The sequence below is a fragment of the Chelonoidis abingdonii genome, chromosome 1 (genome assembly GCF_003597395.2).
Source record: "Chelonoidis abingdonii isolate Lonesome George chromosome 1, CheloAbing_2.0, whole genome shotgun sequence".
Classification (NCBI taxonomy): Eukaryota; Metazoa; Chordata; order Testudines; family Testudinidae; genus Chelonoidis; species Chelonoidis abingdonii.
This window is the reverse complement of record NC_133769.1, coordinates 146,605,868-146,623,692: the sequence shown is the minus strand read 5'-3', so window position 1 is coordinate 146,623,692 and position 17,825 is coordinate 146,605,868.

The following is a 17,825-nucleotide window of genomic DNA, read 5'->3' as shown; positions in this document are numbered from 1 at the left end:
AGGGGCCACAGATAATGGTGGCGGAGCGGGCTACATAGAAGCGTGATCTCGCACAGAGGCGGTGGTGTCATTTGTTCTGAACGGAGCATGACTAATGAATGCAGGCTTGTGTGTCCATAATAACCTTTAATTTCGTAATATTGGGCTGCTTCCTCCCCTCCCCCACTGCGGCCGAGAGGCGAGCGGGCTGCAGCTCTTGTGGGAGAGAGCTCGTGATTTGGGTGAGTCACACACCTGCAAATCCACCATCACCGCCTCTGTCAACAGAGCGGGAGAAGGGAAACAGCAGGCAGCTCGCCCTGCGCTTTGTCTGTGGAAAGAGACGGGGGGAGGGGAATCTCTTAGCGGTTTGAGCGAGGCTGCTGTGGAAAGGGGCAGCCACCCTCGCAGTTGTGTCGCCGTCTCCCCTCCATCAGTCAAGGAGTTCTTAGACCAAAGCACTTGGCATTGGAGGGAAAATATGAGCTTTAAAGTGAAGCTTGATGCTGCCTCCATTGGTGCTGGGGACAAGGGTCCAACCCGAAAAATGAGTGGAGGATATTTTCAGAAATAAAAGTGCCATATTAGGTTTGTTCTTATTCATGGGATCCATAATTTATTAGTGTTTGGACAATTAGCAGTCCTTTGCAGCAACATTTCTCAATCCAAAGAGTCTCCCATTTTTTTGAACAAATTACTAATCTGAAAATTTGTACTAGAAAGAGTTGGCTGTGTAACCTACAGGCAGGACCGGCGCTAGGGGTTTTAGCGCCCTAGGCGCATGGCCATTTCGCCACCCCGCACACTGGTCCCACGGCTCCGGTGGAGCTGCTGCAGTCGTGCCTGCGGCAGCTCCACCGGAGCTGCCTGCCTCCCCCTCTGGCAAAATGCCGCCCACCAAAAATCCTGGCGCCCTAGGCAATTGCCTAGGCCACCTAAATGGAAGCACCGGCCCTGCCTACAGGGCAGAGCACATAACTGTGGCTAAGGAGACCTGGGATATGGTCCCAGTTTTACCACTAGCCTGTGTGGCCTTGGACAAGTAATTTTACCCCCCTTCCCATTCCTCAGTTTTGCTATCTGTAAAATGGGGACCATACTGATCTCCTTGGTAAAGTGCTTTGAGATCTGATGAACAGCACTATGTAAGAGTCATGTATTATTACTTTTTACTGTTCCTTATTCAGTATTTGTCATTCATTCATATTTAAAATAGTTCAGTCATCCAATTAGGGTTCAGAAACTGCAACCAATTCAGGTGACCTGCTAAACAACATAAATTGCAAATAGTTGAAGTGAACAGTTTGTAAACAAGCTATAGGCTGGCCATTATTCATCCAAGTTATTCAGCGTACACTTACAAACAACAAAGGCATTCCAAGGAAATCAGTATCAGTTCACAAGCCAGTTCCTAACCAAGAGAATCTCTTAATGCAGGGCTGCCCAGAGGATTAAGGGGGCCTCGGGCAAAGTAATTTCAAGGGCCCCTTCCATAAAAAAAAAGTTGCAATACTATAGAATACTATATTCTTGTGGGGGACCCTGTGGGGCCCAGGGCCTGGGGCAAATTACCCCACTTGCCCCGTCCCACCCCCGCCCCCGGGCAGCCCTGCAATGTACATTGCCAAAGAGCCATAGTAATACATCAACACCCTCCATCAGCTCTCCCCCGGCTCCCAGCGCTTCCTGCTGACCGTCAGCCCTGCCAATCAGCGCCACCCCCTCCCTCCCCACACCTGCCAATCAGCTGTTTCATGGCATGCAGGAGGCTCGGAGGGGGAGTAGCGAGGACATAGCAGGCTCAGGGGAGGGAGCAGAAAGGGTGGAGTGGGGGTAGGGCCTGTAGCAGAATCAGAGGTTGAAGAATGAGCACCCCCCCCAGCACATTGGAAAGTTGGTGCCTGTAGCTCCAGCCTCAAAGTTGGTGTCTATACAAGGAGCTGAATATTAACTTCCGAAGAGCCTCATGTGGCTCTGGAGCCACAGGTTGGCCACCCCTGTCTTAATGAATGGGTCAGCCAGCTCAAATCAGTAAATATATATCAGTTTTGCAAAAATGGATCAGCACATTCACAAATTCTACTTGCTTACCCAATGCCATCCAGTGAAGTTTTATTTGCCTATCAAAATAGACTTTAAGGTCAGAAGGGACATTATGATCATCTAGTCTGACTTCCTGCACAATGCAGGCCACAGAATCTCACCCACCCACTCCTGTAACAAACCCCTAACCTATGTCTGAGTTACTGAAGTCCTCAAATTGTGGTCTAAAGGCCTCAAGGTGCAGAGAATCCTCCAACAAGTGACTCGTGCCCCACGCTGGAGAGGAAGGCGAAAAACCTCCAGGGCCTCTGCCAATCTTCCCTGGAGGAAAATTACTTCCCGACCCCAAATATGGTGATCAGTTAAACCCTAATCATGTGGGCAAGACTCACTAGCCAGCACCCAGGAAAGAATTCTCTGTAGTAACTCAGATCCCACCCCATCTAACATCCCATCACAGACCATTGGGCCTATTTACCTGCTAATAATCAAAACTCAATTAATTGCCAATATTAGGCTATCCCATCATACCATCCCCCTTTGAACACTTCAGACTTGCCTAGATCCTCCTTGGTCTAGTGTCAAGGCTAAGCATATCGGTAGGATCTCTAAAGGAGTTATAACATGGTATTTTATACACATCTCTGTCTCTAATTGCTAAATCAAACAGTGTAGCCTAGGTCTCATCCATTATAATGTCTGCCACAAGGTATGATTATTCAAAAGCGGTTGCTGCGATCAGCCAAGGCAAGATCCATCTGAGGTACTGTTCAACTATGTCCATCCACCATTATAAACTTATCAAACTTCATAAACATCGTTGGAATCGTTTTTCAGCCGAGATTAGCATGTGCTTTATTTGGCGCCCCACTACTCCTCTTGGAGGCTGGTTACCAGAAGCTTGCCACCTCCTCTAATGGTCAGGCAAACCTCGTTCTAATTTTTCAAGTCTAACACATTCCGTCATGTGTCTCTAAGACCTTTTAGGAATCCCATCCATTTTTTTTTCTTGTGTCCAACCAATTGGTTATACTTTAATAATTTCTTAAAATAGAGGTGTCCTACTCCCCTAAGCTGACCTGTAAAATTTGACTTTAATCTACCAGTCCTGAAGAGTATATTAATATTGAAGAGCAAAACTCATAATCCCCACTCTCTCAGCTCCTGCCGCCTTCTTTTTGGTTAGGCTGCAGAAACCTAAAACACAGCACCCGAGTCCTAATTGAGTCCACTCCTTTTAAAGCATAAGACAGGTGGTTTTTCAGCTCACCAATTGCCATCGAGATCATACCTAATAGCCCTTCTCTGTATCTGTTCCAAAGTTCAAATTCATCCCCTTCTTAGAACATGGAGACCAGAAACTGCACAAGCAGTATTCCAGACGAGGTCTCACCAGTGCCTGTAATAATGGTGACTAACACCTCCTTATCTTGCCCTGAGGAAATTTCCAAGACCTTGCAATACTACAGATGTCAAAACTAAACAGGCCTATAGTTACTCGAAAGCCGCACTATTTTTTTTTCGCCCTTAGTCTTAAAATAGTGAGAGCGAGTGTTAGACAAGTTCTCGCAGTCGTAACGGTGACAGACCTCCTTGAGTTTGTACGTGAGATTCCGCATTAAAAATCTTAAGCAATGAGCAAGGACTTGCAATTTCATGTTCCAATTCCTTTAATATTCCTCGGATGGAAGAATTATCTGGGCCCACGAGGAGGAGATCGATTATAGTCCATTAAGCTGTTCGAGTTTGGGCTTCTACCATTCGGATGAGTATAAAATCTACTTCCTAAGTCCTCATTCCGCATTTGTCATCCTAACCAAATAATAATTTGCCGCTAGCTCACCATATGTGCTATTTCTATTAAAGATGTGTAGCCGCTCAAAGTCATACATTAAAAATAGTAAGAAACATAACAGAACAAGGCCATAAGACTTGGGTGTCTAGACCATTGGTAGCAAGACCATAACTTGTCCAAGTATCCTGCTTCATTCCGACAGCCGGCCAATGTGATGTTGCAAGACATCAAACGCGCATTCTATGGGGAATGCTATAGAATTATAATATGACATAACTGTGATATTTTGTTTATGCTCACATCATTGCATTGTAGACGCTCTTAATGATATTGTAATCCAGAAGAAATCTATTTGTATGCTATGTATCATCTTAGATTGTATTCGAAAGTTATGAATATTGGCTATGTACTGATTATTTTAAGTAAGCCTCGGTGAAGCAGTTTTTGGTCAGCTTCCTGAGAAAAGACTGTTCTCAGTAAGTGCACAATCAAGAAATTCTTAAGCCAACAGTGAACTTGGAGATGCCAGTCCACATCTGAGCTTTCCCAGGAATGTGGCCCCTGGCTGGTAAGGAATCAGTCATGCATGGACATGTGACTTGCTCATATGAACTCCAAAACTCTATCTTGGAAGCTGAATCCTGGATAGGAGAGAGGAGAGGTTCTCCACCCACAAGAGAAAGTCTATTTAAACCCCTGAGAGACCCCTCCATTTCTCTATAGTTGGCTCAAGAGATAGCTCTGCACCCCCAAAGGATACTGAAAGAAACTGGAACAAAGACAGTATACCACAGGGTGTGAGTAATTTCTGGGCCCAGACTAGAAGAAGACTAGTCTGTAAAAGGAAGCTTCTGAATTCCTTACGGGTGAGGTTTTATCTGTATTCAGTTTCTTTACGCGTATTAGACATAGACTTGAGTGTTTTACTTTATTTTGTTTGGTAATTTACTTTGTTCTGTCTGTTATTATTTGGAACCACTTAAATCCTACTTTTTGTATTTAATAAAATCACTTTTTACTTATTAATTAACCCAGATTATGTATTAATACCTGAGAGGTGGGGGGAGACAAACAACTGTGCATCTCTCTCTGTCAGTGTTACAGAGGGCGAACAAGTTATGAGTTTACTCTGTATAATCTTTATACAGGGTAAAACAGATTTATTTGGGGTCTGGACCCCATTGGGTGCTGGATATCTGAATGTTAGAGACAGAAACTCTCTTAAGCTGTTTTCAGTTAAGCCTGCAGCTGTTGGGGGACGTGGTTCAGACCTGGGTCTGTGTTTGCAGCAGGCAATCATGTCTGGCTCAAACCAGGCAGGGCGCTGAAGTCCTAAGCTGGCAGGGAAAACAAACTCATAGGTAGTCAAAGCACATGAGGTGGCAGTCCCAAGGGGGTTTCTGTGATCCAACCCGTCACAGCCAGTACCAGATGCTTCAGAGGGAATGAATAGAACAGGTAATTATCAAGTGATCCATTCACCTGTGACATTAAGGCTGAAAGGGTTAAGCAACTATCAGGCTAAATGACCTAAATTCAACCTTGTAATGCATATTCAAAAAGTATATAAACGGTAATTAGGACTATTCTTTATAAATAGCTCACGTAGCCATGTTAGATAGACTAGAGCTTACATTGCCTGTATTATTAGAGAATTAGAGGTAATGCTAATTGCATATGTTTACTTATATCTTGTTAAAGTTAGATCTTAACCATATAAACAGATGGTTCCTATCTGTTACTATATCTATTGATTCAGAGATCAAAGGGAATATTAACATTTAGATGAAACGTGTGTAATAATGTCGTTGTCTATATTCTTTAAGTTTGTAGTAAACTATCTATGAACTGCTTAATGGATAATTATCTTATGCTGATGAATGCAACATAGGAAATAGATGATTCTACTTCAAAGCCACAATGCTTCACCCCAGGAACACTTGCTATCAAGAGGTTGTCAATAGCCTGCCAGAGAATTATAAAAAGAACTCTTGGGCCCTGATTTTGTTATCTCAGATCTGCTTAAGCTTCATCAAGGGAAGTTTGAGTCACAGGACTGATGTCCCCAACTCCAGACTGGGTCACCCTGATATTGGTCATTGGACTATAACTTATGGAACTTGTCCTGAAAGAACCTTTTGCAATTCTAAAGCTCACTATCTCTACTATGAAACTGACCTAAGAACTTTATTCATACCTGTATGTCTAATGATCATTTAACCAATACCTTTTCTCTCTTTTCTTTTTCAATACATTTTAGTTTAGTTAATAAGAATTGGCTATAAGCATTTATTTGGGTAAGATCTGAAATATTAATTGTCCTGATGGGTAACATGTCTGATCCTTTGGGATTGGTAGAACTTTTATATGATGAACAAGGTTTTCAATAATACTCATCATATTTGACTTGGCTGTCTGGGTGGGAACCCAAGGCTGGCTTTAAGGAAACTGTATTTTCTGGCATCTGGGTAACCTGTAAGATATTATAGAAACTGTTCTGTTGCTGGATTGGTGAATCTAAGTATTAGAATAACCTCCAGTTTTGGAGATTATCTGTCCCATTCTTTACAGTTTGCCCTGATTTAGCAATCTCAGTGTGGCCCCATGGGACCCCAGTCAGACCACCACAGAGGAAAAGAATTTTTTTAACTCTGATTTATATCACCTTATTTTAATAAGTGTAAGTGATGTTAGTGTTGGGTGAAACAGAGGCATAGAGTCAAGACCACACACCAGATAAGTAGCAAAGCCAAATGAGAACCCAGCTTTCCAGAGTTCGAATCCCCTACCCTGTCCACTGAACAAAATGGCTAGACATCCCAGAAGACTGAATTCTCTAGTTTGTGCTTTCACTTCTTGTTCAGAAAATGGGCAGAGATTCTGTGAGATGCTGGTGGACATTTCTGTGGCATTTTCTGATCTACCACATGCACCTGACACAACAGAAGGAGGACACAGACATGTCAGACTCAGTCTGCTCTCTGGAGCCAGACTACAACTTATACTGGTGGGGCTACATCCTGCAGACCTGGAATGACCAGCAGTGGCTCCAGAACTATCTCATAAGAAAGCTACATTTCTGGAGCTTTGTGGGCAGCTTGTCCTAACCCTCAAGCATAGACACCCATATGATTTGATCGTCCAGAAGAGAGTTGCTATGAGTTACTATAACTGTCTGGCTACTGGCTATCCCAGACTACCACAAATCCATTGCCAACCAGTTTGGTGTTGGAAAGTCAACTCATGGTAAAATGGTTTCTGAGGCAATCAGGCATGCAGTTTATCACAAGGTGGAAGGCATAAAAGATATTCCTGAAGTAATTGCTGGCTTTGAGAGAATGGGGTTTCCAAACTGTGCTGGGGCCATTGAGGGGACTCATGTGCCCACAGTTTGCCCTCCTCAAGGAACACATAAGTACATAAACTCCAAAGGGTGCTACTCCATTTTTATGCAGGTCCTTATGGACCACATAGGCTGATTTATGAATGTCAACATGGGCTGCACTGGGAAAATATATGATGCTAGAGTTTTCCACCAATCAGGAGTCTACATTCATAGACCAGTCGGGACACTATTCCCACCAAATGACATTGTCATAAATGGAATTACTATTCCCACCATTATTATGGGGGACCCTGCATACTCCCTTTTGCCTTGGCTGATATCACAGGTGGAGAATGGTTGTTGAGTGTATGTTTGGCACATTGTTACAGACTCATTTGGATTCCAGTGGCATCAATGCTGTCTGCATTACCATGGCTTGCTGTGCTTTTCACAACCTTTGTGAAGCCAGAAGTGAGCTATGACAGGTTGGATCACAGAAACCCCCTTGGGGCTGCCAATTGATGTGCCAAAACTACTTCTGCCCCTACTTTCTCTCCCAGATTGGGACTTCAGTTCCCTGTCTGGTTTGAGCCAGACCCGCTAGTCTGCTGCAAACCCAGACCCAGCTCTGAACCCTCCCCTCAACAGCTGTAGGCTTAAACTGAAAGCAGTTTACAGAAGTGTTCCTGTCTTTAACACTTAGATGCCCAACTCCCAATGGGATCCAAACCCCAAATAAATCCATTTTACCCCGTATAAAACTTATACAGGGCAAACTCACAAATTGTTCGCCCTCTATAACACTGATAGAGAGGTATACACAGCTGTTTGCCCCACCCCTCCCCCAGGTATTAATACATATTCTGGGCTAATTAATAAGTAAAAAGTGATTTTATTAAATACAGGAAGTAGGATTTAAGTGGTTCCAAATAATTGCAGATAGGACAAAGTGAATTGCCACACCCCTTGTAGTTACTGTCCTTTGTTCCAGTTTCTTTCAGGTATCCTTTGGAGGTGGAGAGACTTTCTCTTTAGCCAGCTGAAGACCAAATGGAAGGGTCTCCCAGGGCTTGTGGGTGGAGACCCCCTCCTGTCTCCTATGCAAAGTCCAGTCCAAGATGGAGTTTTGATGTCACATGGGTAAGTTTTTACAGGCAGCAGCCATTGTTTACATGCTACCCTGAATGTCCTCAGGAAGACTTCTTATGTGGATTGAAGCCTTCCAAGATTCATTGCTCTTTAAGTATTTCTTCATAGAGCACTTAATTTGCACATTCCTGTCTCAAGAAGCTGACCAAATGCTTTACTAAGGCTACTTAGAAATCAAGCAAGTACACAGCCAATATTTATAACTTCGAATACAATAATGACATATGCATACAGATAGGATGAATAGATTCAGTAGATCATAACCTTTACATAGATATGTTACCTGGCATATGTAGCATAAATCATATTCCAGTTATGTCATATAAACCTCTACCCCGATATAGCGCTTTCCTCAGGAGCCAAAATATCTTACCGCGTTATAGGTGAAACTGCGTTATATCAAACTTGCTTTGATCTGCCGGAGCACGCAGCCCTGCCCCCCTAGAGTGCAGCTTTACCGCATTATATCCGAATTCATGTTATATTGGGTCCTGTTATGTTGGGGTAGAGGTATATATACATTCATAAGCATATTTTCATAAAGCCTTATAGAGTGCACTGACACATGAGCCACTTCCATTACTGTCATAGGTCCATTCAGGGGGACTGCTGAACAGGTACCCTCAGCCAGAGAGTGCATCTAACACTGCTGGAGCTGGGTGCTCATGGGCCACAGAAGCCAGGGATGTTTTGTGCACCTACGGTATGGACTTGCATAGGCCAATAGAAGAAGGAGAATAGCAATCTCATGAATGTGTTTGCAGTGATGGTGGTGGGGGAGTGTTCAGTGCTGCATGTTGGGGGTGTGGGGGTTGATTTCTATTCTATGTACTTATGAGTGACCGGCCCACTTATCAAATGGGGAAGTCGAAAGGAGGGTTGGTTCACAACATGGATTGATGCAAGGAAGTGATTGATGTAACCAAGTGTATTGACCAATAGTATTTCCATGCTAATTCTCCCTGATCATGTGTTTACCTTTATTATTTGAAATACACATTATATGATTTAATGCAGTGACAGCAGTAAACTTACTTGATACCATAAACAGCTTTATTTATAAATGTGTATTAGGAAAGTACACTATTACCCCATTGGCAGGCAGGCCAGCTGCTGTTATCACACCAAATGCTAGAAAAACAAACCCTTAAAAAAACCCAAAGTGCATGAACAAGAGCAACCTGTGTACAGGATAGAAAACCCCTGCTGTTGCATGTCCCTGGCCCCACTTTCTTCTTTCTTTTTCCTTCTAAATTTGCTGACTACTTGGTGCAGGGGGTCAGGAGCATCCACAGAAGAGGGGGTCACTATGGAGGCCTCCGGGGGGCAAAGTTGCACTGCCCATCCGCTCCTAGGGACCAGTTGCAAGAGCCACCCAGCCATGGAGTTGTCCAAGCTGGTTCTGTGCTGCAGCCCAGGGTACTGCATAGGGGGCACAGGCTGTGGTGTGGGTGCAGCAGGAGCCAGTACTTTTGCAGCCACTGGTAATAGAAGATACTCAAACAGTTCTTTCTGCTGAGGTCTATCATCTTCCTTTAGCCGCTGTTACTGTTCCAGGAACTGTGAAGCAAAGGTTTATTCCTGTGTTGCAACCCTGTCCTCATCCTCTGCAGCCAGCCTGAGCCTTTCCTTTGCCTGTTGCCGGGCCTTTCCTCTGCCTGTTGCCAGGCCTTTCCTCTAGTTGCAAGTCCCCTTGTTTCCTTAGTACTGGACCTTCTTGTTGGGCCTCTGCAGAACTTGGTTCTTCAACCATAAGTTCATCACAGAAACGCTTCCTTTGGTACCACAAGTGAAGTTACGCTGAGCCAGGCTTATTCTGCAGCATGGGCGAGCTGTGGAAGTACAGCCCTATAGAGGTTGAGGGGCCTGGAATAGGACAAGACACAAGAGGTCATTGTCTCTCATAGCTCAATATAGGAGCACAGAAAAAAATTCTTGTGGAATTTGAAGGACATAAAATGTTACTTTTCCAGACTGAACTTTAATATATTGTGAGTGTGATGCTTTAGACCACAGAAGTTCCTTGGACACAGCCAGGTTAATCACAGTGAAAGAAGTGTAGACATAACTGTAAGTTAAAAAAAGGTGCTTCCCACCCCCTCCCCACGAAAATTGCAGAAGCACTTGGGTTTAGGGGGGCAGTAGTGGCCTTGCTACAAAAGGATTTTCTGTCATTTCGGGTTTCTACATCCTGGATGATATAACAGTTCTTATAGTGCCTGTTTTGGCAAAGGGAGAAATTATTGCAAGCTGCTGGTGGGAAACCAGCACTGTATGGGGTGGAGAGGACTGGTCAGCTACCAAGGTCGGCTTGCCCTAAAAAATACACCATATCCCAAAATGTGACTAGCTATCTGGAGTTTCTGCTACAGGAATATCTTGCAGCTATCAGACCCCCAGGATTAGGTCAGAATTCATGATGGAATCACGTTAGCTTCCTTTGCCTGTTATAACTGCATGCAAACACACAGAAATCCACTACAATCTTCCTAACAGCCCCTTCTCCCTTGGACGCATTTCTGGACAAAATTACAAACCTGCATCATGTTTGAGACAACTGATTTTGTTATCTGTGGACTGCATGGACTACATTTAACTAGGTTTGTGAGGGTGTGACGATGTGGTTCTGGCAGGACCCAACTGAGAATGCCAATTCAGGACCAATTGCTTAAACAGGGCGGTCACAAACCAAGGCTGGGGTTCTTCCACCTCTAAGGCAAATCAAACCAGCCAGACAAAAATGACTTCGGTTTCACCCCACTGGCTAATCACAAGTCACACAAGCAATTTCCTTAGACACGCCAGTCTCCCAGTATCACCACCAGTGCACTCGTCCTGGGGTTGAAGGTTATGAAAACCAACACCCCAGTAGAAGAAAAAGGTTCTCTCGATCCAAAGGACCAAGCCCCAGACCCAGGTCAAATATACACATCAGATCTTACCCACAAATCACGCTGGTGCCAATCCTTTAGAATCTAAAACTAAAGGTTTATTCGTAAAGGGAAAAAGGTAGAGATGAGAGCTAGAATTGGTTAAATGGAATTAATTACATACAGTAATGGCAAAGTTCTTGGTTCAGGCTTGTGGCAGTGATGGAGTAAACTGCAGATTCAAATCAAGTTTCTGGAACATCCCCCGCTGGGATGGGTCATTCAGTCCTTTGTGCAGAGCTTCAGTTTGTAGCAAAGTCCCTCCACAGGTAGGAAGCAGGACTGAAGACAAAATGGAGGTGAGGCATCAGCCTTATATAGACTTTTCCAGGTGTAAGAACCTCTTTTTTCTTACTGTGGAAAATTACAGCAAAATGGAGTCTGCAGTCACATGGGCCAGTTTCTGCACACCCTGCTGAGTCACAAGGCATATTTGACTCCTCTCAGTGGGTCAATTGTGTAGCTGATGGTCCTTAATGGGCCATCAAGCAGGCTAAGCAGAGCTAACACCCACTTGTCTGGGATCTTTCCCAGTAACACAGCACAAGTTTGAAATATAGACAGTATACAGCCAATATTCATAACTTCAACTACAAAATGATACAGACATACAGACAGCATAATCTTAACCAATAACCCAGAACCTGTTCTTAGTCATCTTATATGACCCCCTTTACATACGATTTGGTGCCACTATAGGACCTTGGTTGCAACCCATGTTCTATATGGTTCCAGTTTATATCAATAACGTCGCAGAGGGGAATGCATTTACACCTCTCCCCCCACCCTCAACAGTTCACTGTTTCCAGATAGTTCATTACATTTTTCAGTGGTTACACAGCAACATTACTTGCATTGCCATCCCTGTAAGGCAGGGGTGCTGGAACTGAGGAGGCCATAACAACACAGGATCTCCCCGGAGCTCCCATGCCCTTGGGGATACCTCAGGAGGGGGAGAGGTGCATACAATGCCCTAACTTGGACTGAGCAGAGGGAACCTGGTCCCAGGACCTTACCCAGCGAACTCCCCACCTTGCGCCCAGCCCGAGGCTGCTGCACTCTCCCTGCCAAATTTACCTGCAAGGGTCAGGGAGGGCTCTGTCCTTTTCCCGCTGTGCCTCCCCCGACCCCCCGACACATTTCCAGCTCGCCCGGCCCCTCTCCACAGCAGCCAGGCCTGGGAAAGGAGCAGAGGGGGCAGGACGGAGTTGCTTCTCATCAGGGCCGGCTCCAGAGTTTTTGCCGCTCAAACTAGCAAAAAAAAAAAACAAAAAAAAACCCGCGATTGCGATTTGCAACTCTACTGCCACCGCTTCAGTCTGTAGCAGCAATTCGGCGGCTGGTCCTTCACTCCAAGAGGGAGTGAGGGACCCGCTGCTGAATTGCTGCCAAAAACCTGGAGGTGCCGCCCCTTCCCCTTGGCCGCCCCAAGCACCTGCTTGCTGGATTAGTGCCTGGAGCTGGCCCTGCTTTCTCATGCTGGCTGATGGTGGCTGTTCCAGGTCATTGCCTCTGTGCGGCATGGTGGCTGCATGTGAAAAGACCCAGCTGGAGAGGTGGTGGTGGCCTGCCCCCTCAACTCCTCACCTGGGTGTGGCTGCTGGAGACAGGAGCCAAGCGAGCCTGAAACATGTCAGGGGACAGACACAGCCAAAGCCCACCCCCCCAGTTCCAGGCCAAGGCAAGGAGTGGCGGGGGGCGCGCGGGTTGCTGCCCTCTTCCCAGACGGGCTCTCACAAACAGCCGCCGTGCTGCATAGAGGCAGCTACCTGAAGCGGCCGTCCTCACCCGGCAGGAGAAGTGGCTCCATCCTGCTCTGTCCACTCCCCGCCTAGACCCAGTTGCCGGGGCGAGGGGCCAAGTGAACCATAAATGTGCCAGGTGGGAGAGGTGCAGTGGGAGAAGGACAGAACCCCCTCTTCCTCCCAGCAGGCCAAGCCCTGCAAGGGCAGCTCAGCACTCCCAGAAATCTAGGGGGGCACATGACCCCGCATTGCTCCCCACACATTACCTCTGGAGAGCTGTTCCTCAGGGAGGGCATCAAAACACTTCTTTGAGTACAGCCCCAGGATGTGCTGCAGCTGCTCCTGTGACAAAGCCTCCTCTGGGACCAGTTTCAGTAATAAAAGTCACTTTGCTGGCCTCAGTGGGTGCCTGCTGCTGGCTCCCATCAGTCCCCATGCTGGATTCTGGTGCCAGCAGGGTGCCATCCGGACTGCCCAGGTTTTCATGCACCACCGTTGGCTCCATGCTTGGCACAGTGCCAAGCGCCTTGTCAAACTCTTTTCTAAAATGGGCTTAATGTCAGCAAGTTGCCCACAATGCGGTTCTGGTCCCTGGTTTTCTGGTACTTGATCTTAAGCTGCTTAATCTGCTCTTTACACTGGTCAATGATCCAGTAAATTTCTAGCTCTGCCACTTTCTGTGCTCTTTGCTGGTATGCGTGGTCGTTCCTAGCACTCACAACAGGCATTAACCAAAATCTGGCTGTGCTCTCATGACAGTGAAGCATCACGGTTTGCAAATAACTTCTTTTAGTCAGTCTCCATTTCAAATACAGAAGGTCATAGGTGCCAACTCCATGGGTGCTCGGGGGCTGGAGCACCCACGGGGAAAAATTGGTGGGTGCTGAGCACCCACCGGCAGCTCTCCAGCAAGCCCTGCCCCCCTGCTCCAGCTCACCTTCTCCTCTCCCTCCTCCATGAGCGCACCTCCACATCCTGCTTCTGCCCCCTTCCTCCCAGCGCTTTCACTGTCAAACAGCTGATTTGTGCAAGCCTGGGAGGGAGGGGGGAGGAGGAGGAATGTAGTGCACTGGGGGAAGAGGAGGGTCCAGGGTGGGGATTCGGAGAGGGATCCAATGGAGCAGGGAGGGGGCGGAGTCAGGGTGGGGCTGGGGTGGAGTTGGGGGGTTGACGCCTGTGCAGAAGGTTCTCTGAAGGTGTGTGTCCAGTGCGGCGGTCAGAAAACAATGGAAGGGTTAAATGCTGACTCGCTGATCAGCTGCAATGCAACAAGTGGGAGTTGCTTCTATTTCCCTAGAGTTGATTGATGATTTTGGGGTTAGAGAGGGCAAAGGAAGTTGGCCCACAAGGTTGTGGGATACTTTTGGCAGACTCCCAGAGGGGCTTTGTCTACACTGAAAAGCAATAGGGCTTGAACCCTGGATTCCGGCTTTACCTTGGCTTAAACCCTCCATTCCCTGCAGAGTCCTAAGACCCTGAGCCTGAGTCTGAGAGATTTGTGTATAGATGGAAGGTGAGGTTAGGCTCAACCCTGAGTTGAGGCTCATGTTGCTGTGTAGACATACCCTCAAAAGCTAGTCTCTCTCACCAACAGAAGTTGGGCCAATAAAGGATTATTACCTCACCCACCTTGTCTCTTGTGTACATAGATACAGACTGACATTGTTTACTGTGTTTTAAACTGTTCCTCTATCAGTTCAATTTTAGATCAGATATAAAATTTTTATGGCTGTGTCCCTAATTCCTGAATAAGGACAGGGTCTTCATAGGCATTTCCTCAGACATAACCAGCAGGGGAAAGCAGTTGCTGCCAATACATGGGCACCCAACTCCTATGGTGAGGTCCTGGTACAGAAGAAAGGATACTGCCTATTGCCTCCTTCAGCCAAGGCTCCAGCCAGGAGGATCAATCTAAGTCCTAGCAGTTTGTGCATAGGGAGAATCAGCCCTCCAGATGGTGCAGAAAAGTATTTAGGCAGCAAGTGATAGACTGGATAGAAGGCAGCTGTTGCTAATAAGAACAAAATTGGGAGGAACATGAAGCCCTGACCACTTACTAGGGAGACAGGTTTAATCTGCCCTGAGAAGCTGCTAGTGGGGCTATTAGGAAGGAAGCTCTCACTCACACACCCATGTACTGCCAGTGGCAAAAATCCCTTCCTACAGACACACAGTGGTGCTGCCCACAGGGAGGAGAGCAGTACGGTCACCACTGGCAGGAGGGAGCTAATCACTGCTAGTTACAATCTGCAGAGCAGATCCAAGGGTCTAACCAAACCAGACCCTCCCTCTAGCAGAATATCATGTTTCAAGCACCTCATACATCTTCTGCCTTTTCCCTTAGTGTCAGGCAGCATCTCCACTTGAACTCAGAAGTGATCTGATCAGCTGGTCCTTTCTCCAAACTCCTGCGATTCTGGAAACCCCCTCACCTCTTGACTTTCTCCCTGACACCTCAGAGCAGAGAGGTATGGGAAAATTCAATTTCCTTTGTAGCAAGGTGACCTCAGCTGCTGGGCATACCCACATATTGTGGTGATGGTCATGGGGTACACAGTTTAGGTTACGTGCTTTGTGCTGCACCCAGTATCATTACTAGGGGGCCAGGTGAAACCTGCCTCCAATAAGGAAATGAGAGGAGGGTTAGAGCATCACAAACTCAAAAAAATCAAGAGAATGAGACAGGGGGTCATGTCATGTCATGGGGGTTTCTAGATTTGTGGCTCAGCACCTCCCTCTAACTCAAATGGCTGGCCTTGTCTCTGAGTTTGCTCACAAGGCAGCAGGGACAAAGATTGCTAGGAGTGTTAATGTTCTGTTGTGACGTGGACACTGGTCCCACTAGGTGCTGAGGTGAGAACCTATCAAACACATTTCACACAGGCTACCAACCAAAACTGATTGACTACTGTAAAGTGTCTAGCCTCAGATTCATTGATCCCTCTAGTTAATGCAGGATCTGGAGTTTTCCCTCCCTAGAGATGTGCACAGAAAGCTTGTCATAGCCCCTTTGTTAAAATTCTGCCATCAAGCTGAAGGGAAGGTTGAGGGGATTCCCCTGCCCCGAGGGAGTCACCACCTCTCTGTATCTCTTTAAGCCACTCCTGACTCATTCCTGAAGGTTAATAAAAATACCTCTGAAGACCAAATTGCTTAGCCTTTGCCTTTGGAGTGAACCAGATTGTGCCAGAACTCAGGTGCTTTCAAAACATCTTCCCCCTTGACGGTTCCTCCCAGATCCCCTTATACACTTCCTTTCCCCACCTCCAATCCATAAGCTGAACACTGTATAGTCAGCATTTTTTTTCAAGAACAAAACAAACACTTCCAGCGAAGTGCAGCTTGTTTGCCAAGTGGCACTGTCTCTCTCCTTGATTATGCAACAGGAATTTTGTTTACATAGAAAAACAAATGGATCATATCCCCAGTTGCTCCTGGCTCCTTGCCTCAGCACAAGTACCCCTGGGACATGAGCAGCAACAAGACTTTTTGCTATAAGTTGGGGACATATCAGTTGGAAGCAACAGAGGAGGAGAAAGACCTGGTGTATTGATTGGTCACAGGCTGATTATGAGCCACTGATGTGATTCAGCCATGAAAAAGGCTAATGCAGTCCCAGGGTGCATCAGGTGAGGTATTTCCAGTAGACACAGGGAAGTGTTCGTACCATTATACAAGGCACTGGTGAGACCTCATCTGGAATACTATGTGGAATTCTTGTCTCCCATGTGTAAGTAAGATAAATTCAAACTAGAACAGGTCCAGAGCAGGGGTACTAGGATGATCCTAGGAATGGAAAACCTGTCCTACATCAGGAATCATAACATTCAAAAACCAGTGGGAGAACACTTCAACCTCTCTAACCACTCAGTGCCAGACTTGAAAGTGACATTTTTGCAACAAAAAAACTTCAAAAACAGACTTCAAAGAGAGACTGCTGAACTCGAATTAATATGCAAATTAGATACAATTAACTTAGGTTTAAACAGAGACTGGGAATGGTTGGGTCATTACACTAATTGAATCTATTCCCCTATTTAGTTCTCCTCACACCTTCTATGCGGTCATCCTCAATTTTAACTTCAAAGGTTTTTTTTCTCCTGCTGACGATAGTTCACCTCAATTGATTAGACTCTTCCAGTTGGTATGCATACTTCCACCTTTCACGTTCTCTGTATGTATAAATATCTCCTGTCTGTGTGTTCCATTCTGTTCATCCGAAGAAGTGAGCTGTAGCCCACGAAAGCTTATGCTGAAATAAATTTGTTAGTTCTCTAAGTGCCACAAGTACTCTTCTTCTTTTGCGGATACAGACTAACACAGCCGCTATCTAAAACCTGTCTTTTGAGAGGCTACTAAGAGCTTGGCTTTTTTTAGCCTAACCAAAAGAAGGCTTGAGGGGAGATATGCTCTCAATAAATACATCGAGGGATAAATGTCAGAGAAGGAGAAAAGTTATTTAAGTTAGCGCCATTGTGAACACAAGAACAGATGGATAAACTGGCCATCAACAACTTTAGGCTTTTAAATTAGACTTAATTTCTAACCTTCAGAGGAGTGGAGTTCTCAAACAGCCTTCAGAAGAGAACATAGAAAACCTAACTGACTTCAAAACTGAGCTTGATAGGTTTATAGAGGAATGGTATGAGGGGATTACCTAAAATGGCATGTTGGCCCATTGTCAACTGTCAATAGCAAAAATCCCCAATGGCTGGAGACAGGACAGTAGATGGGGAGGACTCTGAGTTACTGCCTCCTGGGTCTTACCCTCATCTCTGGTCTAACTCAGAGGTGGGCAAACTACGGCCCCCGGCCACATCCGGCCTGCAGAACCTCCTGCCCAGCCCATGATTCTCCTG